Source organism: Phyllostomus hastatus, unplaced genomic scaffold (genome assembly GCF_019186645.2).
Source record: "Phyllostomus hastatus isolate PE091 unplaced genomic scaffold, TTU_PhHast_1.1 phas_contig_34, whole genome shotgun sequence".
Classification (NCBI taxonomy): domain Eukaryota; kingdom Metazoa; phylum Chordata; class Mammalia; order Chiroptera; family Phyllostomidae; genus Phyllostomus; species Phyllostomus hastatus.
The window spans coordinates 57,600,521-57,628,506 of record NW_025333857.1 but is presented as its reverse complement, the minus strand read 5'-3'; the positions used below and the strand labels follow the sequence as shown (position 1 = coordinate 57,628,506).

The 27,986-nt window shown below is 51.2% G+C and overlaps 1 protein-coding gene across 3 annotated transcripts in view; it reads left to right on the top strand.

Moving 5' to 3' along the window:
• Positions 1-4,831: 4,831 nt before the first annotated feature.
• The window catches only part of PTPN3 (protein tyrosine phosphatase non-receptor type 3), a 103,696-nt gene continuing 80,541 nt past the window's right edge, over positions 4,832-27,986 (top strand). The window contains exon 1 of one of the 3 annotated variants that reach the window (XM_045840328.1): positions 4,832-5,143. The gene's annotated coding sequence lies outside the window, so the exon portion shown is untranslated. Of the gene's footprint in view, positions 5,144-6,212; positions 6,340-6,597; positions 6,898-27,986 lie in introns of those variants that run through there. The other 2 variants (XM_045840323.1, XM_045840329.1) reach the window with 2 other exon arrangements.

The window sequence follows — 27,986 nt, the reverse complement described above, 5'->3', positions numbered from 1 at the left end:
CAAATTATAAAATGCAGGTTCCTGGGTCCCACCCTCAGAGACTCAGGAGGTCTGTACTGAGGCCATTTTTCAAAAGGACTCTCTCTCCCAAGGTGATCTCGATATGCGGTTCCTTAGTCAAACTTCAAGACATGCTGTTACCTTCAGTATTGTTCCCGACTCTCCCCGCTAGAATCTTCTGATAAGGACCATTAAGGGTTTCCTTTATCACTGCTGATTTTTCAAAGCCATGACCTCTGTATAACTACACTCATTGCCTGTTCTCCTTCTCTCTCTCCTCATGTGGGCGGTATGGTTGGGGGGCTCGGCAAACCCACCTTCCCTTTCAGGGAAGGCCATTGCTTGAAAAGGCTCTGCCACAGTACAGGATGCCAACTTGCTTTCTTGGCATTCTCATCGTTTCTCTTTGCTTCTAGAGCCTCAGTCATCTATTGATGGGGACATCCTCAATGCACTGAGTTTCTGGAACAGGACCTCAAAGTTCCTAGACTTACATTTCTGTCTTTCAGCCTACCCATGTGGTGGTCTGTGGGCCCGTCGTGGTCCGTTTTGTTCTGTGCTGGGAGAGAGTATTTGAAACTCAGGTCTGTATGTCCCTGAGGGTTCACTCAAATGTTCCTGGAGGTCTGAGAACCCGCTGAGGTCATTGTTTCATGTTATCTTTCTATTTCTATGATAATATTAAAAATACATCTAGAGTCTGGATCACTTGGCTGACTCCCTTATAATGAAAGGCTGCTACGTGGTTTTGGTTCCCTTATTGAAATCTGTGGCACTCACTGTCAAGTTGGCATCAAGTGGCCATCTGAAGGAGCAGCATTTTAACTTTTGATGTGTTGTCAAGCACATTCGGCAGCTGTTACGTGGGCTTGACTTCCATCCAGCTCAGGCTGAAAGGCTGAGTCCTTCCTAGGGCTGGCAAAGCAGAGGGCGGGAGGGCCCCTCTACCCTCTGGTTCTGGCCCCTGCTACCTCTTTGGCTTCACTCTGCAGCTTTCCCCCTCGCTCCATCAGCCCCCTTAATCTAGATGTGCTCCCCTAAGGGCCTTGGAACTGGTGATTCCCTCTGCCCAGGTTCTTGCCCTGGATATCCGCAAGAACGACTCCCTCCTCTCCTTCAGGCCTTTGCTTCAGTGTTTGCTTAAGTGATTCAATTTCTCAATCCTGTTTAAAATTGCAACTCCCTCCCCCCTCCTCCATCATTCTCCCTATCACCCTTAACCCTGGTCTCTTAACATAAAATGTGATTCATTTATTTACAATGTTTGTTGTTTAGTCTGGCTTGAATGCATACCCACAAGAGCAGAGATTGTTGTTTATTTTGGTCACTGATGTCACCCAAGCGCTTACAGAGCTGCCTGATACACAGTAGGTGCTTAACAAATATCTGATGAATGACTGAATCGGCAGCAATCACCTCATCACTGCTTTTGTGCTCATGTTAAATTTAAATTTGTTTGTCAGTTTTGCAGACAGAGAACTCTTGCAGGAATAATTTGCAATGGAAAGACATTTCTCTCGTAACGGATAAAACTTTAGGCTTAAAAATTTGTGTTTCTCAAAGTAAGACCCATGAAGTCCTAGATTCTCGGGAACGCAGGTTGAGGGATGAGGAGTTTGGAGCTGGACTAACACTTTTCTTTTTTTTTTTTTAAGATTTTAGTTATTTATATTTAGAGAGGGAAGGGAGGGAGAAAGAGAGAGAGAGGGAGAAAAACATCAATGTGCATTGCTGGGGGCCATGGCCTGCAACCCAGGCATGTGTCCTGACTGGGAATCAAACCTGCAACACTTTGGTTTGCAGCCCACGCTCAATCCACTGAGCTACGCCAGCCAGGGCTGAACTAACACTTTTCCACGGGCTTCTAATGTGACCACTGGCCATTTCTTCCTCTGCCTCTTCCCTGGGCTAGGAACAGACACCCTGTCGTCATCTGCCACTGGTGGACAGGCAGGGCAAACTTCACCCTCTGTGATAAGAACCTCTCATGTTTTCGTACAATTCCAAGTAGCTATTTTACCTCTCTTTACATCATTTTCTGCGGTTCATCAACTTTTGTTTCATTGTTCCTGATAACAAAAGAACCACAAATGATCTGGGAAACTATAAAGACATAGTAAGAAAGAGACTTGAAATTCTCCTGATTTCTAAAAGATACTTTCTGTATCTTTTTCCCTCTGTCTGTAAAGGTAATACTCAGTCCCCATCAGTATTTTGGTGCAGCTCTTCCTAGTCTTCTTTTCTTTGTGTCCATATTAAGTTGAAATATAGGAAGCTACCAACGTTCACCTGTTGTAGACCTATAAAATGAGTTTTATATGGTTTAACCTAGTAATTCATACAGCTGAAGCCATAACAGGCAAGTATTCTTTTCACTTGTCATTATAACAGCACCCCTTGCCCACGTGTTTATGGATTCTTGGGCCCTTTGTGAGCTTGCATTAACAGCACAAATAATTGATGAGCATTAGCATCTCAGCTGGGAGCCCTGCACTCTAAATCACTGAAACAGCCCTGCCAGTGACCAGACTTCCTGAGTCTTGATGTGCATGACAATCCTCAGTGATTCTTCCAGGAAACTCTCCCTGTAAATGCCCCCAGCCGATTGCCTGTGTGCAGCACTTGGCACCAGAACTCTGCCCAAATGGCAGCTTCTGGGAATGCTGCTAATAACTGTGTTCAGCTGCTCATCTGTCGTTGCTCTTGTACGAATCTGCTCCATTACCAGGGATGCATTTTGGGTTTGTGGAACTTCTTCCTTTCCAGTGAAAAGAGCCTCGTTGGCTTTGTGCATTTGTTGTTACTGTTTAGTGATTTCTGGACCAGGTACAGTCTACCAGCATTATTTTAAAAAAAGAGCTGACATTTTTTTAAGCTTTTCAACAGTAGGAAGGCTGCTTTTAGGGCTCTGGCTTTCTCTCTGCAAACATCAGAGATGTTTTTATTCCCCCCATCATAGCAAAGTCCTGAAGAGTCCATGGACCATGTGATTCCATTATACAGTGATTCTGCCCCAAAAATGATTGCCAGGGACAGTAATCTATGTGGGTCCTCTCTGGACTGGCCTCGTTATCCCAGACTTGGTAGGTCCCTATTCCCAATGGGCACTCTATTTGCTGTAGATACAGCTGGGTCCAACCACATACACTAAGATTATGTGCCCATCCAAAAAACCCACTTGCATAAGGTTTGGGAGCTTTTGATACAAGACCAACTGTCATTCTAGGTGCAACAGCTTAAAAGGATGGACTTTACTGTTTTGGCCCCAAGAATAAAATAGTAACAGAAGATTAGAACATTTTAAAAGCAATCCATGGCCTGCAAACACATCAAAGGGTAGAAAAAGATAAGGCAAAAAAGACACAAAAAATGAAATAATATGTGGTTTATTTCATTATCAAAACATGGCAAGCTACTACACAGAGAGGCAGTATTGTAAAACCTAACATGCTGACTTTGAGGCCAGACCAGCTGGTGTTCGCATCTGGGTGCCCTTCCTTACCAGGTGTGAACAGCTCTTGATTGTTTCCCTTCTGTAAAACTGAGCTGAAATGCCCATTCTGCAGAGTGACTGCAAAGATTAAAGACAGCACAGGAGTAAAGTATTGATCATACTTGAGCTCGATAATAGTGGTTATTATTATTTGGCTTACACAGAACTTTAAGAATTTTTAATTTGATCTTTTAAATTGTTGTAATTGCCAATGCAACATTGTGACATGAACAGATAAGCTTAAAAAGGAAATCCACCCCCACAACGCCCCCAAATCAGACATATTTCCACATTTCCTTCTCAGTCTTGGTGAATGCGCAGGCAATTTTTATCCAGTGCATTTGTGTTTTCAGCTTTTTTTTTTTCCACTTAGCACCGTGTGTAAGTTATCCCCTGTGGCAACATGGTCTAATTGTGTGTAAAATAGTTATTATTTCAACAAATGTACCATAACCTAGTTAATCATTCCTCTATTTTTAGACATTTATTTGTTTCCAGTTTGAGGGATATTCTTTCCTTTGTTCCCGTTTCTGTTATGGCCATTGGAAATGCACAATTTTACAAATATTTAGGACTTTTTTTTCTGAGTTATGGACATTTTTTTGCTCGCCTTGAGAACATTGTTTCAACTAATGGCTGTTGACTACAAGGAAAGAAAAGGTAGTTTCAATCTAGTTTCTTATGGAAGGCAAATTAAGACAACTCCAAGAAATTCCATGCCCATTTACTGCAGTTTTGTCCTCGTCTGAGTGCAAGATCGATTTATTGTTCCACCCATCCACAGGGGGCGGGGACTGAATGAAATCAAGAACGTGAATATGCAGGAGTCGAACAAGTTCACGTCCTTGACTTCCTTCGATCCCTGCACACAGGCCACACCCAAGAAATAGGTATTCGTATTATTTGAGGCACAGAGAGGTTAAGGTGCATGACCCAAGTCACACAGCTGCTGGGAGAGGATAGAGAAGGCCTTTTGCAGACTCTGAATTCTCAGCTTTCCCACTGAGCTTTGAAAAAAAATGTCCCCACACACCACCACCCCTCGCCTAAGAATGGGTAGGATCAGACTGGGGCTGAGGGAACGGCGGGGTTTTTCCTTGCCGCGGTCGCCTGCCAAGGTAGGCGGCTCCTCCTCACAGGCGCTCCGGTGCAGCCGGCTTCGAGCATGCCCAGTGCGCCCCCGGTCCGTCCCACTGGTACCGGCCGAGCGGCCCCGCTCCAGGTTTTTCGGACGACCGGAGGTTGGGGCGAGGCAAGGCGGGGCGGGGCGGAGCGGGGGGCGGGTCCTCTTATTGGGTCTCCTAGGCTCTGTCGGAATTCCCCCGACGCCACTCTCCCGCAGCGCACGCTGCAGTGGTGATACCCCGGACGTGCAACTCGGGGATCGAGATCGAAGTGGGGTACCTGGTGCTGTCGGCGCCCACCCCATGGCCCCAGGCCTACCGGCCCCCTGGACCTCAGGCTTCGAGTCCGGACAAGATGTTTCCAGCCATCTCTACATCTCTTCATTCACATATTCATCCAACAGACAGTTTTTGAGCACCTACTGTGTGCCAGGCGCTGCTGTCGTGTGTGGGGCAGTGCAGCCAAGACAGGCACCATTGCAGTCCCACAGCTGAAATTCCGGAGGCGAATAAAACGCAATAAGAAGTAAGCAAATTGGAGGAAGTCAGTTATCGACCTCATCTCCTGCTCCTCTGCGCTCCTTGACATTGCCTAATCAGTCCTGCTCCTTAGGGTCTTTGCACTGGCTATCCCCTCTGCAGGGAATGCTCTTTCCAATTTATCTGCGTGGCTGAAATGTCACCTCCTCGGTGTTACCTGATCTGATCACCTCATTGAAAATTGCACTCCCTCCACCCGAATTCTCCTTACCCTGTTCTATTTCCCTCATAGAACTTCTCACCTTCCAATATACGATACAGCTTGCTTACTTGCATGTTATTGTCTGTCGCCTGCCTCTCCCCTCAAACTCCACCGGGGGACGAGATTTTTGTCCATTTGGTCACCACGCGTGAAGAACCGGAATAGCTGATCAGTAATTATTCATTGAATGAACTGGATAATGGATAAATAGTGATAAGTGTGAAAAAATAAAGCGAGGAAATGGAGAGGAAAGCAGGAGGAGGAAGTTAGTTTAGTAAAGTGGTCAGGGAAGTCCTCTCCCAGGAGTTCCTTTGAGCGATGAGACGGTGGCAGCCACTTCAAAAGCTGGGCAAAGACGTCCCACAAAAAGGGAAAGGCGCGAGGAGGCTGTCCAAGTTCTGAGTGTATGTTGGTCAGAAAGGTGCTCCTGGGCTGCAGTAAACCAGGTGTGAGCTGAGGTGGAAGAGATGAGGTAGGGGGCCCATAAATCTTGGGAAGGTTTAAGTCCGGGAGCTTACTAATGGAGGGCGTGAGCACTGGACTGGGAGTCAGCAGGACCTTCGGGGCAAGGCTCCTCCTTATTTCGCAGATTTGTCAAGCAGACTGCTTGACGTTCGGAGGAATGAAATCATTGAGGGCCGGGTACATAGTAGGTGCCCGATAAATGGTTATGGGACGAATGTGTATGTGCACGCGCGAGGAGACTTGGGGCTGCCCAGAGCCCGGCATAAGAGCCCCGGTGGCCTGGGAGGCGGGTCCCGGTGGGAAAGCTCCGGGCGCGGAAGCCCCGCAGGGCGGTCCGGGCGCCCGCCCCCCGCCCAGCGCGCGGGCCCGTCTCGGCCAGCCCGACCGGCGGGAGCCGCCCGCGGGCGGCACTGGGCATGCTCAGACGGCGTCCAGGTCGCGCCGTGAGCGAGCGAGCTTCCGCGCCGCCCGCAAGCGCGACCTACCTGGGCGCTCCGCGCCCCCGGATGCTGCAGGTATGGCCCGGCGCGACCCCAGCGGGCCGGGTGCGTGGCGCAGGCCGACCGGGGTCCAGGGTCGCGCTCGTTCCGCCCCGCCTCCACCCGTTCCCAGGCGCACGGCGAACGCGCGGGCGGGCTGGCGGACGCGGCAGCCCCGGGGTCTCGGTGCCACGTCGGGGCGGGGAGGGGGCGCCCCCACCGCTCTCACCTGGCGGGGCCTGGCGGGAGCGACAGGCCGGGCCGGGTGGGGCTCGCTCTCAGGCGGTGCCGGGACGCGGCCGCGGCCGCGGCGGGGCGTGGGCGTGCGCTCTGACCCCGGGTAGGGCGGACCACTACTGGCGGAACCCGCGCCGCCTGCGGCACCTTCGGGCCCTGCTGCACAACGACCCTGGCCCCCCGCCGCGGAGGGGCGCACAGCTCGCCTTGAGCGAGCCACCCCGGGGGCCAGACCTTCTCAGCTCCCAGGGCGAATCCGCCTCTCGGCTTTCAAAGATGGCATTTCCTGGGCCTGGCACGAACTCCAGCGCCAATAAATCTATCCTGTTCCGCGGGCAATATGGAATGGTTTATCAGGTATTACCTGCGGGGAGACAGCTGCAGTGGGAGAGTGAATGTGAGCTCCCAGCCCCCACCCCCACCCCCGAAATAACCATTTTCAGCAATCTAAACTTACTGGGAAGTTGCGGTTGCCTTAAAAATTCATGGGAAGTTGAGACAACTTGACACCTGGGTTGTCCGAGGTGGTGGAAAGAACTTGTGACTTGGAAACTGGAGACCTCCGGTCAAGTCAGTCTCCCCCCTTGGCCAGCTGGTGACCTTGAGCGAGTTGTTTAACCTCTCTGATCCTCAGTTTTCTCCCCTGCGAACAGCCGGTAATAATGCTCACCTCACTGGGTTGTTGGGTGGATTAAGTGGGATAAATTATGTGGAGGTGTTTGGCTCTATGCCCGGCACAAAGCAAGCGAGCAGTTGGCGTGATGTGAATTTAATTCGTTTAGAGACCCTCGTGGCTCCCGTTTCACCAGGAAATTAGAATTAGGAAAGCATCTTCAGGGCCTAGTGACAGACAGAGTGACAGCCCCTGTCTTTGTGCCCTGGAGAACTTCACTGAAGTCAAGGGCTTTGGAAAAACAATTTAGCTGAATTGTAATCGGAGAGCATCTTTAAAAGCAGTTTCATACATTCAGAAACTCCAGAAGTTGGCAATTCAGCTGTACTTAGAAAAGAGCTGTTTTGCGAGATCTGTGCTGCAAATGTTTAAGCAGATGATACTTGAAAATAAAGCCTAGTTAGGAAGATTTCTGTTCTAAAAAGCTTCTAAACCCAACTTTTAGTGATTATTTAGATAAGGGTTTCCTTTAAAAAATTTTTATTTGTTGATTTTGAGAGAGAAAGAAATATCAATGTGTTGTTCCGCTATGCATTTATTGGTTGATCCTTGTATGTGCCCCAACCAGGAATCAAACACACAACCTTGGTGTATGGGGTGATGCTCTGACAACTGAACTACCTGCCAGGGCCTGCATCAGGGCTTCTTAACCTCTTGGCTGGGGTTAGTTAATTCTTTGTTGTGGGGCCTGCCCTATGCATTGTGGGATATTGAGTAGCATCCTAGGTCTCTGGCCACTAGATTTCAGTATCAGTCCCTCTCCCTCAGTTGTGCCAACCAAAAATGTCTTCAGACATGGCCAGATGTCCCCTGAGGGCCAAATATCCTGCCTGGCCTTTTGGATCCACTCCTGCTTTCTGTCAATAGCCTATCGGAGTTTGAGAATTTCATCTTATGTTTTTACTATGATAATAACCTTTGTATAGTCCTACAGAACTGCATAGAGTACATCCACATGCATCAACTCATTTAATTTTTACAACTCCCCCTTGAGGCTGGTGTTATTCCCATTTTACAGATGAGGAAATTGAGGTTTTGAGCCACTGATTACACATTCCACAGTGTAGCTGGGATATAACTCAGGTCTTCTGTTTCCATGGGCAGATCTTTTTGTTCTGCATCAAGCTGCCCTTTATTGTAGGAGACTTTCAAATAGATGACTTTCGTGATGATTAAATCAAGATGTAAAGTAGAATGGAAGCTGGAAACCTTTCTGAGATTGACTAGTTGAACATTAACAACAGTAGGCTATTATCTGACACAGTAGGTCGTTCTAGTTAAATATTCTAGTTTATAGTGAGCTCCCATAAATCCCATGTATAGTTAATGGAATACCAATTTGCAGAGATTAGAGTAGAATAAAATGTGCCTAATACTCTGTATTGATCCTGAGTTGTCGCGGGTGATTTGTCATCTCCTAAAACAGATTCCTGTATGCAAATTAGACATTAGCTGGGGAAAGTAAAAGGTCAGGTTACTGAAGGCGTTTCGGAGTGCCTGAGGCATTCTGTTCAGCCAGCGTTTATTAATTAAGCTGCTTCTATATGGCAGGTGCAGTGCTGGCCAACACACCCCAGCAAAAACAGGGTTCAAGGGGAGACTTCTTTGTAAGGGGAGGTCAGGTCCTGGCCCGAAAGGACTGCTTGGGGCAGGAGAAAGAACCCAAGTTAACACGGAGTCAAATTCAGGGTCCCACACAGCTTCGCCACTCCTGTCTGGTTTCAGCAAATTGATTGATTGTTCACTATGAACTGGGAGATTTCACATACACTGTTTAATTTCACTGTCCTCCCTGTCCCCATTTTGCAGATAAGAAAACTGCTAGGAAAGGTCGTGTGGGTCCAGGAGCAAGAGGAATGAATTTTGAGCTTTTGAACCGTGGGTCCAGGCTCAAGAGGGGTTCCGTATTCTAAGATGGACAGCCCACAAGAGAGGCTCATTTCGGGGGACTGGAGGGAACAGGAAGCCCCTCAGGGTTTGCGGCAGGTTGGGAGGGGACCAGCAATTTGTGGTCCCTCCCTCTCTACCCACAGGAGTGCGAGCTGATCATCATCCCAGCGCTCACCTTCCTTCCCCCAGACAGTGGTTCCTGGACAGCAGGGCCAGTCCCATCACTCCTCAGGGTCTGTTTCAGGGGCTGGAATGCCTAAGGCACTCTGCACTTGTCCTGGTGTTGACAGGCTGGTGGGGGCAGGGCAGCCTGCTGGTGTTCTTCCCGAGCCTCAGCTCTCCTTACCAACTCTAATAAAGACAGCACCGGATCTGGATCTGGTCGGTGTCCACACTGCCCTCGCCTGGGTCCGGGCAACTGCAGCCTCTATTCTCACAGGTATCTCCTTTCATCTGCCTGAGGGGGAACTAAAGGGAGGGCTTGGTAGGCGCCTGGCTGAAATCTGATCTGGTCATGGGTCCCGAACCAGTGATCTTGCATCATGTAGCTTCTGGTTGTGCCTTCAGTGAAGACCAGTTGTGAGCACAGATTTAACAGCAAATTCAGACATTTATTGAGTCTATACTACATGTTGGGCATTAGGGTTAGAGATGAAATGTGAACCCCTATTGTGGAAGGATCCATGGTAGAGTTGGGAAGACTGATACGTGTATGTGATCCATCTATCTACCTATCTATCTGATAACGGCTTTAGAAGAGCATAAAGCCAGATGCAGAGAGGCCAGTGGTCTGATGGGCATCAGGGAACATCATAGGGAGTAGCTGGCATTTGATTTCAGGCTCGAAGGTAGAGAGAGATGGTATTCAGAGGGCAGACAGAACGGCAGGTGCAAAGGCTCAGAGGCATGGAGAGACCTTGTGTGTTTCAGGAGCAGCGACTCTTCTCCAGGTCCAGGCTTCTGAGCTCGGTTAATGCAGGGCCCCCCTCCTGTAGTCAGGTGCACTCCCATCTCGGGCCTGGCCACGCTCAACCCAAGGCCAAGAGCCCATTCTCCCCCTTTTCCTCGGATAGGAGCAATGCTTCTAGGTTGTCTTCCAGATATGCCCAGGTATACCACCTTCTGCCCAGGATGCCTCTGGTTTCAGTTATTCAACACCGATAAAGCACTTCCTGGCTGCCGGGCGCTATTCCGGAGTGCTCTCCAAATATTACCTCACTCATGTAATCTTCGCAGCAACCCTCTGACTGTGCCACCTTCGTGGGTAGCGGCCGCTGGCTAGGTAGGTGGGGGCAGAGCTCATCTCCCCAGTCTGTGCCCCTCTGTGGGTGATGCTCTCATTGTGGCCCGCCTCACACTGCGGTGCCCGAGAACAGCCGGGGCTGAGAACTCTGGCAGAGTGCCGACCGCCCCAGGTCTGCCCCCGGCCCGCTTCCTCCAGGGGGCCCGCAGGGCTCCCCGGCCACGCTGTCCGAACCCGACATTGGGAACTGTGGTCTGGGAAGGAATGTTTGTGTTGCGTTTTTGTGCAAGAGGCGGCCTGGGAGGTGTTGTTTGGATACTGAGAGAGTGGAATTTTTGAGACATTTTTCGATGGTTTATGTGGAAAGTTAGGAGAGAGGGTTTGCAATTGGGATAGTCCTGGAAAATTCAGGTCCTATGATTTACGGTCAGGATACACACACTCTTGGTAAATATTTAAGCAGTGTGTTGTTTGGAGTGAATCTTCTGCACTTGAGCCTGTTGGAGCCTCAAGAGAAGACCAACAATGCCTTCTCGTCCCAGAATCTGGTGAATTCCCACAAGCCCCAGTTTCACGATGGGGCGAGAAAACCGAGGCCCAGAGAGAGGAAGTGACTGCCCGGAGGGCACATTGTTCCTAAGGAGGACAGCCAAGATTTGAACCCACGCCTGTCCTTAGACAAGTCATTTAACTGTAAAATGAGACTAATAATAGAACCTGTATCTTTAAAAAAAAGATTTTATTTATTTATTTTCAGAGAGAGGAGGAGGCAAGGACAAAGAGAGGGAGAGAAACAGCAATGTGTGGCTGCCTCTCGCGTACCCGCAACCAGGGACCTGGCTGAACCCAGGCATGTGCGTGCCCACTTGTTCCCCCTGCCCCCTTCCCTCCCCGATCTGGTTATCCAACTTATACATGGTTTGTTGTAGAAAATTAAAATGTCAGGTAGCAAAAAAAAATTGGGCTACGAGAGTCTGGAAACTTCCCCCCACCCACCGCCCCCAGTTGACGCATGCTTTGGGCCTTTGCTCCGTGAGTGCAGGTAGGTGCCTTCCCTCACCGTCCTGACCTGGGTAAGCCTGCCTGCCAGGAGCGCTCACACCACCAGCTCTGTCTCCTGTTACAGGGCTTTTCACAGTTGCAATTTTGCAGTTAATTAGTATCATTAGTTGTATTATTACCTGTCTCCCCAGCTACACTGTGAACTCTGAGAAGTCTTTCTTTAAAAAAAAAATCGTCTCTGAGACTTATTGTTTTCTTTTAATTTTTTATTTTGACCTAATTCAGACTTAGAAAAGTTCCAAGAATAGAACAAAGAACTCCCATCTGCCCTTCATCCTGATTCCCCAAATGGTACCATTTAATCACCTTTATTTTAGCCGTCTCTCTCTGTCTGTATTTTACCTGAGCCATTTAAGGATTCGTTATAGACTCTTCCTTCCCCCCCAGATGTGTCAGCGCATTTCCTAAAAGTGATGACATTCTCCTGTGTAACTGTAGTACAGTTGTTAGAATCAAGAAATCAGTGTTGATGCAATACTATCTAGAGACCTTATTCAGGTATTGCCAGCTGTCTTGATAGTATCCTTTGTGGGTCCTATCCAGGAAAGAAAAGCCCAGAGATGGGTCGCATATGGTTGTCATGTCTCTTTAGTCTCCTGTGCACTGGCAAGTTCCTCAGCCTTTCTTTGTCCTGTAGGACCGTGATGTCTTTGGAGAGTGCAGGCCAGTGGTTTTGTAGAATGCCCCTCCATTTGTGTCTCTTTGCTTTAACTCTCCATTGTATCCCCCGTGTCCCCAACACATCAAATGCACTCAGTAAGCATTTACTGAATGAGGCCACCATTCGATGGAAGGAGCTGGAAGGAAAAAGCCAGCAGGATTTCCAGTTTCCCCCATCGCCGCTCTTTCCCTTGCTGAAGGATGTTGTTGTTAGTTGCAACCACACTGTATGCAGATTTGAATCCTGCTGTTTTTATAACACAGCTTTAGCTTTCCCCGAAAAAGAGAGACTTCCTCAGGGGATAGTGAGCTTGCTGTCCCTGCAGGTATGCAAGCAGACACTGGGTGGTGGCCTGGCAGGGATGCTGGAGAGGGGAATGGAACATGTGATGAGGCATGGGACTCAGCCTGCATGTCCCTCCCAGCGCTAAGCAGCCTTCTCTGACTGTGACTCTGACTTTGTAGGCCTAGGCGCCCAAGAGTGGGGTGACCAGAATTCCTTATCCAAACCAGAGCATTTTGAGAATAAAAAGGGCAGCTATTACTAATTGCATCTAATCTACTAGCCTCGCCTGGGACTACCCTAGGCAAACGAGGATGTGTGGTCACCCTACCCAGTGTGACTTGAGGCTGGAGGTCAGTGCAGGGAAACCAGCCTGGAAAACTTTCCAGCAGGGTTTCCTGCCCTTTATCCAGGTAGAGGATCCCTCCACCCTTTATCTTACCTGTAGGGATCCTCTACCTGGATAAAGACAAAACTAATCTCCTTGTCACTGCCTGCCGGGCCCACGTTCATGGGCCTGGTCCCTCTGTGGTCGCACCTCCCTGGGCGTGCTTTGCTCCTGGGGCACCAGCCTTCTTGCAGCCCTGCCCTCAGCTGCTCCTTCCTGCCACTGGACTGCGTCAGCCTGAAATGTTACTTATGCATCCAGGCTGGAGGGAGAGGGAAGGACAGGGTCTGTGATAGATGCACAAAGGGGACAGGAGAGCCAGCTGAGCTTCTCACTGACCAAATTCTAATGGAACATAAGAGCCAGGGGGTCAGAGTGAGGTGGGACAGGAGACCAGCATCTCCCTAGACCTCATCTTCCTTTTCCACCTGCAGCTCACCCTTGCACCTCGTCCTTCCTGCAGGAACACCCATGGCCCTCTCCCAGGCCTGGTTCTGAGATCAGGACCAAGTCACTGGCCTTTGGCAGAGGCAGGGAAGCAGGTGTCAACTTGGGACCCAGGCACAAGAGGATGAGCGTTAGATGGCGGCAGGTGCAGACAGGGACTTGGATGCAGGGAAACCAGGCAGAAGACCAGCCTCTAGGAATCCCGGTAACAAGGTCAATAGGGAGCCATTTATCAGGAAGCCTGGAGTGGTGGTGTTGAATGCCCGGGCTCTCTGGTCAGAGGTGGCAAGCTCCGGGGTCCGTGTCGTCTGGCACTTGAACCCATTTTCTGCCCAGCAACAAATACAGACCCTGACTTCCTGGTTTAAAAAATACTGTAGGACGAAAATGCGAAGGTATGTCTTTCTGGGGCAACCCAGTCACGTGGACTTCATGAACACAGTCCAGTGTGGTCCAGTATTTTTATAACTCTACGCATCGGTGGCTGTAGTGGAAAAGCCAGTTAGTGAAGGAGAGTTCTGGCTCTTAGAGTGCACAATGCTACCACATACTGAACATTGGAAAGGTTTCCTAGCTAACTGTTATATTCTGTTTTACTGGTTAAAAATGTTCTTTTCCACCCTCAGACTCAGCTGTGTAAAAGCATTTAGTTCAAGGTCACTTTTTATGAGACAGAAAGAATCACACAGCGTCAGAACCAGAAGGGATCTCAGAACCTTTTTCAGCTCTGTCTTTTTTCATGCGGGGAAACTGAGGCCCAGAAAGGGGCGTGGCACACTCCAGGGCACACAGGCAATCCCGGAGCAGGGACTGGGGCCTGCGTTGTACGGTTTCAGGCCCCCAGGTCTCAGGTGTGTTTTCTAGGTCTCATTTCAGGAAGTTTATTAGATAGAGTCTATAGTTGTATAATTTCATTAACATGCTTTGGCGTTTCTCTAACTACAGAAATAAATTGTGTTGGCATTGAAGCAGTCGTGAATTTCTTGCTCTTTAATGCAGAAGCTGCTAGATTGACTCTTTTTTTCATATAAAAAAGATGCTATGTCCTTGCTGGTGGAGTTCTATATTCTATACGAGTGTTTCTCAGACTTTGCCACATTGGAATCAGCTGTTAAAACACAGGCTGCTGGGCCCCACCCCCAGAGTTTCTGAGTCAGTGAGTCTGAATCACACTCCTCAGTGGGGCCTGAAAATAGGCATTTCTAGCAAGCTCCCCCGTGATGCTGCCGGCCCAGAGGCCAGGGACCGTGCTTTGAGGACCGCTGCCCCAGGATCAGTGGTAGTTTCAGGCAGTGTGCCCTGCGCGTTGCAGCCAGCTGGGCGCCCCCTGCATTCCATCCTAGCTCGTTGTTACCCTCCCTCTCCCCGCCCAACCATTTCCCTCTTTCCAGATCTCCTCCTTGTTGTCGCGCCTCTCCAGCACCTGTGCCCGACCCCCCCCCAGATGCTCAAGGCCATCCCGTGGGAGCCTCTTCACCTTGACCCCTCCTGCTTCATTCTCTGGCTCCTCTTGTTCCTTTCTTCCGGTCTGAGATAAAGAGTGTTTCTGGCTCAAGCTTACCCCTCCACTTACCATTGAAGACTGTTGTCCCTTCACTGGAGGAAAAAAAACTTCTCCAGGCTTACTCCCTTCCCTTTCCCTGCCACGCCTGCTGACAGACAGTCTGCAGTCACGGAAATGCTCTGCTTTTACCTCTCTCAACACAGACACACTGTTCAGTGCCAGGTGTCCAGACTTTCTATACCTGTAATGAAAGACGTGCTTTTTTTAAATTGTGGCAACACACACGTCATGTAAAATTGACTGTGCTAACCAGTTTTCAGTGTGCAGCGCGGTGGCATCCAGTTCAAAGGGCAGTGCCGCCGTCTCCCCGTGCAGCCACTGAATGCTTTCCACCTTGCAGGACTGAGACCCCGAACCCATGAAACACTGATGCTCCCCATCCACCCCCCCCAGTTTCTGGCAGCCACCCTTCTACTTTCTGTCGCTGATTTCAACTACTTGGGTACCTCATATAAGTAGAATCGTACAATATCTGTCTTCTCGTGATTGTCATATTTCACGCAGCATGGTGTCCTCCAGGTTCATCCATGCTGTAGAATGTGTCAGCATTTCCTTCCTTTTTAAGGCTGAATCATGTTCCCTTGAATGCATATGTCCGGGCATCCACGGACACTTGGGTTGCCTTCACCTTTTGGCTGTTGCAAATCGTGCCGCTGTGAACACAGGTGTACAGAAAGGCAATTTTGATTAAAGGGGACTTGGCACGTCAGGTGAGATGTTTAGACATTTGCATAGCAGTCCCAGCTTTGTCTGCCCCGGCATCCCCCAGCCTGCCACCCCCAGGTTTCCTCGCTTGCCCTGTGATTAACATCACCTTGCTGTGACGACCAGGGACCACTCGCTTGTCAAGACCATGGCCAGTTGCCCCTTCCTCGTGCCAGGGCCTCTGGGATGCAGCCTCCCTCCTACCTCCCCATCCGCCTCGGCTCGTCCTCTGCTGTCGGTTCCCTTTGCCCTCTGCTCTTACCGTCCTGCAGGCCCCCTGGGTGAACTCACCTGATCCCTTCATCAGGGGCTCAGGGGTCTGAGTCTCTAGCCCAGCCATCTCTGAGCAGTGTAGGTCCTGTGAAATCACGTCTGAACACCTCCCCAGCTCCTCTGCACATCAGAAGCAGGACTCAGCACCTCCTTCCTTAAACACGCCCTCTCCACGAGTCTTCACCGTGAAACCCCAGGGGCACACCTCACGCACCCCATACCTGCACTGGACACGTCTGCCTGAGAACGCCGTCCTCCAGCCACCCTCCTCCTCAGACTGGGCTAGTTCCTAAGCTTCTCCCTTTTATTTCCATCTTTGCTGAGTGTCCCCAAGAAGGCCCTCACACCTCCACCTCCTTCACATTGCTGCCAGACAGAGTGTCCCCTACAACAATACGTAAGATCACTTCATTCTCTGCCAAGTTCATATAACCTGGCTCCACCTGGCCTTGCTCTCCCCCATCTCCACCCAAGGCCCCACACACCAAACGCCCTCGGCCAGGGCTTCCCTGGTTTGGTGTGGAAATGCAGATTCCGGTTCCAGGGCTCTCACCAGCTCCCAAGTGAGGCAGAGGCTCTGGCCCACAGACCACGTGCTGCTCAGCCAGTCTCTGTCTGCATTTCACCAGTCAGGTTCTACTGACGTATTTTCAGTCTATAGATTATGCAAGAATTAAAATATTTTTGTTATAACTTTTTTTGTTTTCTACAAAGTTAATCTTAAAATTTTCAATCATAAGGGCAGATTCGCTGTTGCAGTGATTACATGCTACTAAAAGACACTTTTCCAAGGCTAAGAAAGGCTTTGACTTCTTTAGAACTTCCATATAGGTCCAGGTGCACAAATGTGTGGCGGTGGGGGGGTCGTGAGAATGGTTTCCCTTTAAAGGGGTAACTACTCAGGGCCAGGGCTCCCTCCTGTGAGCTTCTCCAGGGCAGACACGTCTGTTATTCTGCTCCATCCCCCAGAGCCCAGCCCGGCCGCCTCAGGCTGCTGCCTGAAGGGGAGGGTGAGCCTCTGGGCTTCCTTGGGGGTGAGTGTGGAAGCACCATTTGGTGTGGGAAGACTGGGTCGGAGGGGGACCTGTGTCCACCCTCTCTGAGGAAGGTGCTGCCAATCAGACCCGGCAGGTCTGAGCTGTTTTTTCAGCCTGTCCCTGAAGAGGTTCACAGTCTGGCCTCCACCTGCCTGTCCCATTGTTCTGGGCTACTTTCCCCTCGTTTCTTGGTCCCGGTCAGGGACTGTTCCCCATGTAAAATGCAGGCATACTTCCTCAGCTCCTCACCTCCTTATACAGAATTTTCTCTGCAAGGCGGTGGCGCTCCTTGCTAACCTCTTGGTGCAGGTTGTAAGCCTGGGGTCATCTGACTCCACCCCCCATGAACTCCATGAACCCAGTTTCCTCATCTCTATACTTGGAGGGAGAAGTATGTCATCCTCACTAGGGAAGGTTGCATGATGACAAGGACTTCGGGTGGCACGTGATAATCAGGAGGTGCTGGTTGTCGGGCACTACCTGCCACCTGTCCTCAGTAAGCTTGACAGAAGACCATAGTGTGCATGTGTCCACAGGTGGGGCCTGAGGCCCCTGAGATGGAAAGAGCTGTCACTTGTGTGTGCTGCCCTGGGCAGGTGGGCTGAGCTGATGGGGTGGTTGGGAGGTGAAGGTCAGGGGAGCTGCGGAGGAGGACTCGAAGGCCTGGGGGACTTGATGAGGGGTGCAGAGCAGAGCCTCTCAAACTTTAATGTGTGTGTGAAGTGACTCAGATTCTGTAGGTCTGGGGTGAGGCCTGAAATTCTGCATTTTTAACCTGCACCAGGTTGATGCTGATGCCACTGGTCCAGAGTCGCACTTTAAATGGCATCAGCCCAGAACGTGAGTTTTGCTGGGGAGAGAGTGCAGAAAAGGCAACAGAAGCACCGCTGCACAGCTCGCCTCCTGGCTCCACGGAGCTGCCTGGAAGTGGCAGGTGCGCCCAGGCGTCTGGAGCCTGGCGGGTTAGATTGGCATCAGATGACGGATAATGATGGGTGGGGGCAGTAGGGACCCCTGAGGCTTTGGGATAAGTATTGGGTGATTTGATTTGCTGTTTGATATTCCATCTTGCAAGGTCTAGCTTTGCCCTTAGAATCCCCCCTGAAGTTGTCCCAGGCTGAGCTGTATCACAGCCCAGACAAGGCCCCAGCAGCCAGTGGGGCCAGTGACACACACTTGTCTTTATTGCACTCACCACACTGAAAGGTGAGTACCCACGCACCTCTCTGACAAGCCTGTGCGTTCCCAGAGGACAGAGACCTGAGACAGCCTCTTCCCTTGGAACCCCAGCGCTTGCCATGGAGCCGGGCTGCAGCTGGCGCTCATTAAATGCCTGAGGAGTCAGAGAGAGGGGTGGATACAGAATGTTCACAGGGGAAGAGGGTGTAAAGCCCTGTGACTAAAAGACAGAACCAAGAGCCAAGCACTGAGTTGGGGTGCCCGGGAGGGTGTCGGTGTGGATGGGGGAAGATGATTTAAGGGGTCAGTGGGACCTCAAGTGAAAATGCTGAGAAAGACTTCAGGTGGTAGAGTGGGGGCTGCGGAGGGGCAAGTGCTGGGGTGGGATTGGGCGTCAGCTTTGAGGGACGGTAGTGGGCTGTTGAGCTCTCTGAAGGAGTGGAGGGTTCCACCAGGGAATGGGGGTATCCGTCAAGAAACCACTGTGGTGACCCAAGGTCCAAGGGCAAAGTGATTTCAGGAGAGGACAGGTGCCCACAGCTCGGCGGGCTGAGGATGGAGAAGTTCAGCTTCTCGAGGCTGGGAAGGGGAGCCAGCAGGCCGGGGCCCAGAGCTGCGGTGCCTGGAGAACACCTGTTAGTGAGCATGTGGAACCTCAGCCTCAGATGCCCCATAAGGTGGGGTCAACTGCATTTCCCTGTGGAGGAGGTGAATTCTCAGAGAGGCTCAGGGACTTGCCCAGAGCCACAGAGCTGGGGAGTGCAGGGGTCCGGCCTGGCCTGGGGGGTATGGGCCATGAGAGCATCTGGTGGGGTGTCCCAGCTTTGGCGCAAGATTCCTCGGGGAGGGTGGTCGCAGACCTTGCGATGACTTCCCTTGTCAGTGCTGTGGCAGGGTTGGGAGGCCTGCTGGTCGGGGGCTGGGGGAGCTGGAGGGAGAGGAAGCAGGGTTGAAGGAAGGCAGAGTGAGGGGGTGTGGGGGGTGGGCGGTGGGGGGAGGCTGCAGCGAGTGAGAGGACAGAGGTGTAAGCAGGTTGACACGCCCTGGGCACCAGTGAAGCATCAGGTGCCCTGGCTGCCAGTAAAGCAGAACTTCATTTTTAAAAGTTCTATGAGTTTTATTTTCTTAATGCATTATTGATCACAGATAATTTAGAAAATACAGAAAGGTGGAAAGAATAGAAAAACTAACAATTCTACTTTTACAGTCTTATGAGTTCCCTTATCTTTATGTTAATAGGGGCGGACATACTATAGACACAGTTTTATAACCAGCCTTTTAAATTTACCGTTCTAGCCATTTTCCACATCACTATGATGCCTGCATGGACATCCTGTGTCTGTTTTGTAACTCACTGTACTGGCCCTCTAAAGGTGGAAATCTGCCTTTCTGGTTGTAACTTTCAGTGTTACAAATGTCTCTGGGGGGAAGATCTTCACAAGAAAAAAGAAAACCGACGGTAGTTTCCTAGGAATGAAGGTACTCGGTCAGACCACCTTCCATCCCCGTTGGGGTGATATGCTGGCCGGAGCGTGGACACAGCCTTCTAGAAGTGCCAGTGTCAGTCAGGCCTGTGTGCATTAGCTGTTCACTCGCTCAGCATGTGTGCAGTTCGCAAGCCTTTATTAAGTGCCGGTTGGGGGAGACTCCATTCTCTGCGGCCAGAGCAGCAGAGCTGCCAGCATCTGGGCCACCCTGGAGTGCGTGGGAGTGTTTGATCACCCACGATGTCACAGGCCCAGGAGCCTGGGACCACCCCCGGGCCCCTCTGGCGGCAGGGTCCAGGCAGCGCTGACCTGTGAGTTGGAGCCGCCTGCCCTCCGCTCTGTAATGCTTAGTGACAGGGTGACTACGGAGAGTGGTGTCCCCCATGTTGTCCTTTCCATCTCTGCATTCCACAGATACTAACCGAACACCTCACGCTGGCTCGGCACCGTTCCAGTCGCTAGGGTTACAGCAGTTAGGGAATAAAAGTCCCTGCCTTCAAGGAATTTCACTCTAGTAGTGGGAGGTAGAGAGAAGGGAATTGGGAGGAGGCGGGCGGTAAACTGATGTGTGGTTAAGTCCGGGGGTGATAGAGGCTAAGGGGGATAATAGAGTAGGGGAGGTAATGGGTGTCGAGGGGGCCTTCCCGAGGTTGAGTCTGGGCAGACTCGTGAAGAAAGTGGGGGAGAGGGAGGGCCAGCTGGAGGCTGTCTGAGGGAAGGCTGCTCCACGTGGAGGAGCAGGTGTGAACACCTGAGGTGGGAACCAGCTCAGTGCAACCCAAGAACAGGAAATGGGGTGGCAGGGCCGGTGCCAAGAGAGCAGGTGAGCTGCCACGTGAGGAGGGCAGGATAAAGTCCAGGACCCAGGGATCTTGTTTTCTGTTAGGAGGTTTTAGGAGGTTCCTACCACTTGAAGGAATTCAGCCTAATCTCTTACCTTTTTGTTGCTCATCTGCAGCGGGTGGTCCCTGAGGCCTGCTTTGGTGGGGGAGCCGTGGGGCGCGAGGCCCAGGGTTTGGGGAGTCACTGCCTCCATAGGCCCTTCAGGGTGCCCCGCTGTGCAATGAGGGGCCTGAACTGGTGAGGCCGCGCTGAGCTTTCCGGGGCTGGGCCCTCTGCCCTGTCAGTTAACTAGGCTGGTTCGAGCTTGGGTCACTTTAGTTTAACCGGTAACAGTGTGTGAATACAGTTGTTGCTACAGATTTAGTTCTCAGCATGTTTAGGTATTGGATTTACTACTTTGCTGCAAACAAGAGGGGTGTGGGGGCTAGAGTTTATCCACTCAGCGGTTTATCCACTCAGCTGTCCACTTATCTCAGTGATTGAGCACTTGCTGGGTAGCCACTGGGCTGGCTGCCTACCTACACCGCAGTGGTGATGTTTAAAAGCCGCAGAGCCTGCCTTCATGAAGTTCATGATCTAGTGCTAGCTAGCTCTGCCAGAGAATCCTGGAGGGGAAGGGGCCCTGGTCAGAAACGACAGGGCGGCCCCTACCTCACACCATAGACAAAAATTAACTCAGAATGGACCCATGGCCTACGTGCAAACACTAAAGCCATACGACCCTCACTGAAACAACTGGGGTAAACCCCCACGATCAAGGTTTAGCAGCGGGTTCTCGCACGTGACGCCAAAGGCAAGAGGAACACAAGAGAAATAAGTAAATTAGGCTCATCAAAATTCAGAACTTTGGTGCATCAAAGGACATTATCAGGAAAGTGAAAAGACAGCCTGCAGGAGTAGGAGAAAATATTTGCAAATCGTATATCTGATAGTGGTTTAACATTCAGAATGATACAAAGACCGCCTGTAACTCAACAACCCAAATGAAGATAAATAACCGAATTTAAAAAATGGGCAGAGGACTTGAATAGCTATTTCTTTGAAGCTCTACAAATGGCCAACGAGCACCTGAAAAGAGGCTCAGCATCCCCAGTCATTAGGGAAATGCAGATTAAAACCATAGTGACACATCACTGCACACCGCACTGTGGTGGGCATCAGAGACAGGGGAACAGCATCGGTGAAGGCGTGGAGAAGGGGCCCCCTGGCACATCGCTGCTGGGAATGTGAAATGGCGCAGCCCCTGTAGAAGAGTTCGGCGGTTCCTCAGAAAGTGTTAACGCAGAGTTACCGTATGATCCAGCAACTCCCCTGGATACACCCCCGAGAGAACCGAAAACAGGCCTAAACAGGGGCTTGCTCGGTGATGGGCATTGCCGCACCGTTCACAGTGGCCAGCGGGGGCAGCGGTCCAGGTGTCCGGTGGGCAGATAACAAAATGTGATCTATCCATGCCACGGCGTGTTCTTTGTCCTTAAAACGGGGTGAAGTCCCAACACACGCTACAACACGGATGCACCTGGAAGACATTAAGCTAAGTAAAACAAGCCAGATACAACAGGACAAATACTGTGTCGTCCCACTTAACAAGAAATACCTAAAACAGGCAAATTCACAGACTCGGAAAGTAGAGGTCGCCAGAGGTGGGGGGCGGGAGGGAGTGAGGACTGATTGCTTCATGGGTACAGAGTTTCTGTTTGGAATGCTAAAGGAGTGGGATGTAGATAGTGGTGACGGTTGCACAACATTGTGAGTGTAACTAAAGCCAATGAGTTGTACGCTTACACGTGGTTAAAATGACAAAATGCGTGATCTGTTTGTCTTACCACGATGAAAACGACCCGAGCAGGTAGTGCACGGTGTCTGGCAGGAGATCGACTCTGTTAGGAGCCGCCGGGTTCGGGCTCCGCCGGGAGCCCGGCCTCCTCAGCCACGGCCCTTGCAGCCTTTTGCCTGTTCTGCCCCCATGGGGGGGGGGTCACTGGGATGACAGGTGTGTAGGGTGGCTCGGGTCACAGCCGATGCTCAGAGATGCCTTCCCATCCCCTTCAATTTCACCCTTCCCCGTGTAAAAAGATGATTCTGCCCGGTGGAAAAGACAGAAAGCAGGAAGTCCGGTCAGTGGCTTTGCCCCCGTCATTGGTCACCTGCTCGTCTGTTTTGCCGTTTCCCTCCAGGCGGTGGCCTAGCCCCGTCTTCGTCCTCAGTGCTTTCGCCCTAAAGCAGGGCTCCACCAGGCGTTTGGGCCTGCCCTGGCTCCCACGCCCCTCCGCTCTCTGGGTTTCCTGTGGGTTCTTTGCAAGTCTGAGAAGCCCCACGCATCAGAAGCCGTGCGAGCAGCCCTCGGTGGCTGCGACCCCCCTGGGCAGGAGATTGTAAAACCGTGACCACGAAGGCCCGTGAAGTGTGTGGGCTGTGTGGACAAGTGTTTGACAGTGGGGGAGTGGGACAGGGTGGGCTGTGTGATTGTAGAGACAGTACAGATAGATACAACTTTTTAAGAATCACCCCAAACAAGACCGTGCTGCTGTTTTTATCCAGCGAGAGTGCAGCAGAGCATGCCCCATGCGGACGCTGGTCTGCGGGCTGCCCTCTCCTTCCTCCCTGCAGGGTCAGTCAGCTTCCAGGGGTCCCAGCCAGCTCGTTCCTCCACTGCCGTGGAGGGGCGTCCTGCGCCGTACCTCCCACAGCAGGTGGAAAGACCCCGAAGGTCTAGAGGCTGTGAGGCTGTCCTGGGTCCTCCTGGAGACCTAGGCTCCTGCCACACCCAGGACGCGCCCCAGTTTATCAGCTCCCCCACCCCCTGGCTGTCATAAGTTCCTTGGCTTAGAGCCAGCACATCTGCCCTGAAGGTGAGCTGGCGAGTGTCTGGTTGAGCTCCAGTTCGTTGAGAAGCCCGGCCCCCCAGGGGGTGCAGTGCACCTGGGCCTCTATCAGGAGCCCTTGTAGTTCTTCGGTCCCCAGACGCTGGTGCAGTACAGGGAAGGGGGCTGGTGCTGGACGGAGAGCTCTGAGCCGGTCACGGGGCAGGAGCGGCCTCAGGAAGTGCACCGGCCCACTCCTGCTCTCCCGCCGCTAATCATTAACCCCGGGGCGGCCGCCTGTGCAGCTGGAAGGGCCTTCACACGTCCCATGCCCTCACTCCAGCCCACACCTGTTGCCACGGTGAGAGGAAGTCATGTGCTGCGTTTCCACAATTCTGAGAGACGAGCGGTCCACATTTTAGCTTTTCTGAAATTGGCATTTCGCAACCTGAAATGCCTGTTAAATCAATTGTCACCTTAGAACGGAGGGAATATGGTAATAGGTACCCAGGTCGTTACTCAGGTTTCTGAAGTTGCAGAATCAGTTAGGGGGAAGAAAGGCTTCCTGGACCATTTCTTCCCTAAGAGGAAATTTACCAGCACCGTGAGCTGTGGGGAGTGTTTATGAAGATTATCTCAAAGGGTAAGGAGGTACTTTTAGTCAGTAAATTAGATATATAATAGTGATTAAGTGAGGCCTTTCCCCCTCAGTGAATCACCTGCAGTTCACCTCCCTCCCAGTCACAGGAGCCAGTGGACTCACTGGGCAGGCATATGATGCCCTGCACTGCGTGAGGGTCATCGCCTTATGTGGAGGCTGACTGTGTGCCTGCAGCATGGCTCTCCAAGTCTAATCTGCCGGTCTGTGAAATGGGAACAGCAAAGCTGCCCTTGGTTGGTAGGAGCCTTGGATGCTCCTCACAGCAGGAAGCCTGGGAGTGGGGGGACAGGCCAGAGACTAGGGGTGAGGTGGGCGGAACGGGCAGTGATGCAGAGTCAGTGCTCATAGTGGCTGGTGTGGAGGAAGTGTCTGCAGTGGGCCAGGCTCTTTGCTAGGTTAGGGGCAAGGTCACTGCTCCTTAAAATGATTTACAGTTGAGTACATGGAAGCTTAGAAAGTGAACTTGTCGCCTTGAATAGTGTGGCTCAGTTGGTTGGAGCATCCTCTCGTAAAACAAAGGGTCACATGTTCGATTCCAGGTCAAGGCACGTACCGAGGTTGCAGGTTCAGTCCCCAGTCGGGGCACTTAGAAGAGGCAAACTGATCGATGTTTCTCATATCCATGTTTCCCCCTCTCTCTCTCTCCTTTCCCCTTTCTCTAAAACCAATAAGCATGTCCTTGGGTGAGGGTTTAAAAAAAAGAAAGGAAGGAAGTGGAATTGTCCGTGGTCACATCAGCAGGGAGTGGCAGAGCAGAGGCTGGAACCCTGGTCTGGTTTGTTTCTCAGGCCTCTGATTGGCCCTGGCTGCAGTGGGCCTTACAGAGACCCCAGGCAGCTCCCAGGCAGTGGTATTCCTGGTCCGAGTCGCTGCAGCCCCTGGAAACCAAGAGATGGCTTGCATCGGTCTGTGGTCCCAGCTCCCAGCAGGTGGAAGGCCTCTGTGCACATGAGCGTGCCCATAGCAGCAACAAGAGATATTTTCGTTCAGTGATTCCTAAATACTGTTATCCTGATGAGCGTTTTGGCACACCTTTATACATCTTTCTTAGAGTTAATGCAGTTTCCTTTCATTGATTTCCTGAGCCCCTCTCACCAAGACCTAAAGCCCTGGAAATTGGACTAGGCTGCATAAAAATGCACTTTATCTGGGTTTCTAGAGGTGCTGGCAGGGTTTCTGTACCTGACAGAGCCTGAGACGGCCCTCGGATCAAACCCTTACCGGCAGAGGGTTTGAAAGCTGGGAAGAGTCTTAGAGGCTCTGAGCTGGGAGACCCAGCAGAAAAATAATGGAGTTGTGACTTCCCAGGGCACTCGGCTGATTCCCACAAAGGGCGTGATGCCCTGTGGGGGAGGAGTTGGAAGGTATTTTTCTGTGTTTCCTTGAGATAGAATTATGGCGAGGGCTGCTGCTGGTGAGGATTGGGTTTCCCTGGCCAGGCTGCCGCTGGCTTCCAGCTCCTTGGCAGGAACAGAGCTGGCGGGACAGTCCGGTTGTGAGATTCCAGGCTCTTGGCTGGGATGTGTGGCGGCGATTAGCGCATCTCAAATCTTTCAAAGTGACTTTAGCTGTTTTCCGAAGGCTTCTGCTGCTCTGAGCCGCACAGGGGTGGGGACTGGAGCCTGAGACAGAAATATCAGGGGCTGACACCCAAATGGGCGTGTCTCTTTTCCGAGGGCAAATATTAGCACAGTATTTTTGTAAAGTTTATGCAACTTGATTCATGTCCCTGTAGAGTAAATTTATTCCATCCTGTTTTCCAGTTTGTTTGGGCCCAGTAGAACTATTCAAAGGGAGAATGAAAAGACTTTAAGAGCTTCATTTTAGGTAGAAACGGCTCAATATAAACCCACTCCATTGTCTGTATTTGAGCTTTTATGCATTGCTTTTAGTGTGTTCATGTTATTTTATCCCCTGTGCCACAGTTTAATGGGCCATTTAATTTTTCCCCCCACGATTGAGGTGCGAGGTATCTGTTTAGAATTATTTCCCACGAGAAGTCCATGTAAGAAAATCCAATTTTGAGTAGTGCTGCTCTGAGTAGGGCTTACATGTACAGAAATTTAACTCTGGCACTGTTGAAACAAGTTGTAATAGAATCTTGGTCCTGGAAGCTCAAAGTTCATCTGTCCTGCCCTTCCAGTTTTATTCAGCTTCTCTGCATGGTTACCTCTAGTGATGGGGAGCTCCCTCTCTACCAAGGCTGTCCCGTGTTTGTGCGGCCTTGGCTGTTCAAAAACTATTCCTTCTGGTTCACTTCCTCTTCCAGCCCTTGGAACTTGGGGGTCTAAGATAATCAATCTGATGACTGTAGTAAGCATAAATACCCTTGATTGGGTCCTGCTAGGTGCCAGTTCATTTGCATAGATATTATCTTCAGCGCTTAAAGCAAGCTTGGAAAGCCGAGAAAAATATTCCCCTTTTATAGGTAAGGAAACTGAGGCTCAGAGAGGGTGAGCGATCTCTGTAGACTCACACAGCCAGTAAGTGGCCAGGCTGGACTTCCAGCCTGTGTCTCTCCCTGCCAGGTCCCGTCCCTGCCGACCGTCCCGCAGCCTCACGCCGTACCCCAGTTCCTGTTCTGTGTCACGGCCCCTTGGGTGTTTGAAGACCCTAATCTCTTCCCTGAGATTTCCCCAGGATTTCCATTATTCCTCAGACACTTCTACGAAATCTGTTTCCGTGGGGTTTCTGAATGTCCATGTGTTTCTCCTCCCAACCCTTGCACACGTTTGCACACGCAGCACCGTTCCTGGACTGCTGCTGCTTCTACCTGGTGCATTTCCCTTTATCCCAAGAGACCCCTCATGGAGCTTCAGTGAACCGGTCTGCATCCCACCCCACCCCGGCCAGGACCCTTCTCCTGTTCCCTGGGCTCGTGGGCTTTCACTCCCTTAGACCTTGAAACTCAAGGCACCTCTGCGCCATGCCACTCTGGCCTGACACGCAGCAGGTGCCCAGTAAACGTGCTAACGGAGACCGAAATAATTACGAACAGGATCGATGGGCCTGTGAAACTGGAGTCCTGCAGTGGGGGCGGGAGTCTGGCCGGTTGCTTGGAGGCTGTTGGGACGGGTTGCCCGCCGTTGAGTCCTGGAGTCCTCTTCCTCGGTGTGGTTTGGTTCCATTCCTCCTTGGCCTGGCCCGCATCTCCTTCTTCTCCCAGGAGGCAAGCCTGCTGGCCTCTAAAGTTTCCGGGTTCACCGGGTTGGCAGGTAATGGGAGTTTGCCAGGCGCCATTCAAGACATTCTCAGGGGAGGCCGAGTCACAGCCTTTGTCATTTCTGTGCAGTCCACACAACGCAAGCCACCAGAGCATCCACGCACGCACCGAGGGGCTGTCGGGGGAGACGTGGCGGGGGTGGGCTCTGCGCCACAATAACCTTTTCTTAAACGTTAAAACCCTTCTAAAAATCTTATTTAAAAACATCTCATGAAAGCGGTGTTAAAAGTTAGGAGAGTGGTCGCCTCCAGGGAGCAGAGTCATGTGTGGGAGGGGGCCTGAGGGGCCCTGCCAGCCGTCCCCACGGCTGTGCCCCCACAATTTCTGCTCCTTCCCTGTGGGTGATACTTGGAGGAAAAGGGCGGGGGAAGGTGATCACCTCCTATACTCACAATTTTAGCGTGAGTTTTCTGATCGCTTGGGAAGCAGACTGTGTGTTTCAGTCAGCCCGCTTCTCATCCCAGCCCTGGAAACTCAGCTCATGGAACATAAGAAGCTGGTTTCTCTTTATAGCAACATTACCTCTTTCCCCAAACTGCCCGCGGCTCCCACAGCATTCTTCATCTTGCCCTTCAGGCAGTGCGGAGCGACTTCTTGCTACCCTCCCAGTATCAAGTATAACTTTTATTTTGTTAGTTTTGCAAGTGTCATGGTGTCCAACCTATAAATAAACCCAACTCCATAATAAGAAAACTATTTGACATTTTGAAGTTGTAGGAGACCCAGGACGCTAATTACAGGTCTCTATTTGAATAAGCTAATCCTACAAATTACTCCACCCTGCTTCCTGGGGGCTGCAGTTGGAGATCTACTCCCTGAACAAATTACAGGATCTGTGGGGCAAACGCTTTGATGCCAGGGTTGTGCTTCTGGAGTATTGGGATTAACGATTGCAAAATAATTTGAGTATTGAGCTGTGCTATTAAAGTGACTGAGCATTATCTCCCCTTTGGTGGAGGACAGTATGAAGTCAGAGTTAAAGGCTTTCATACATGCATTCACAGAAGCATTTTTATAAACAAAA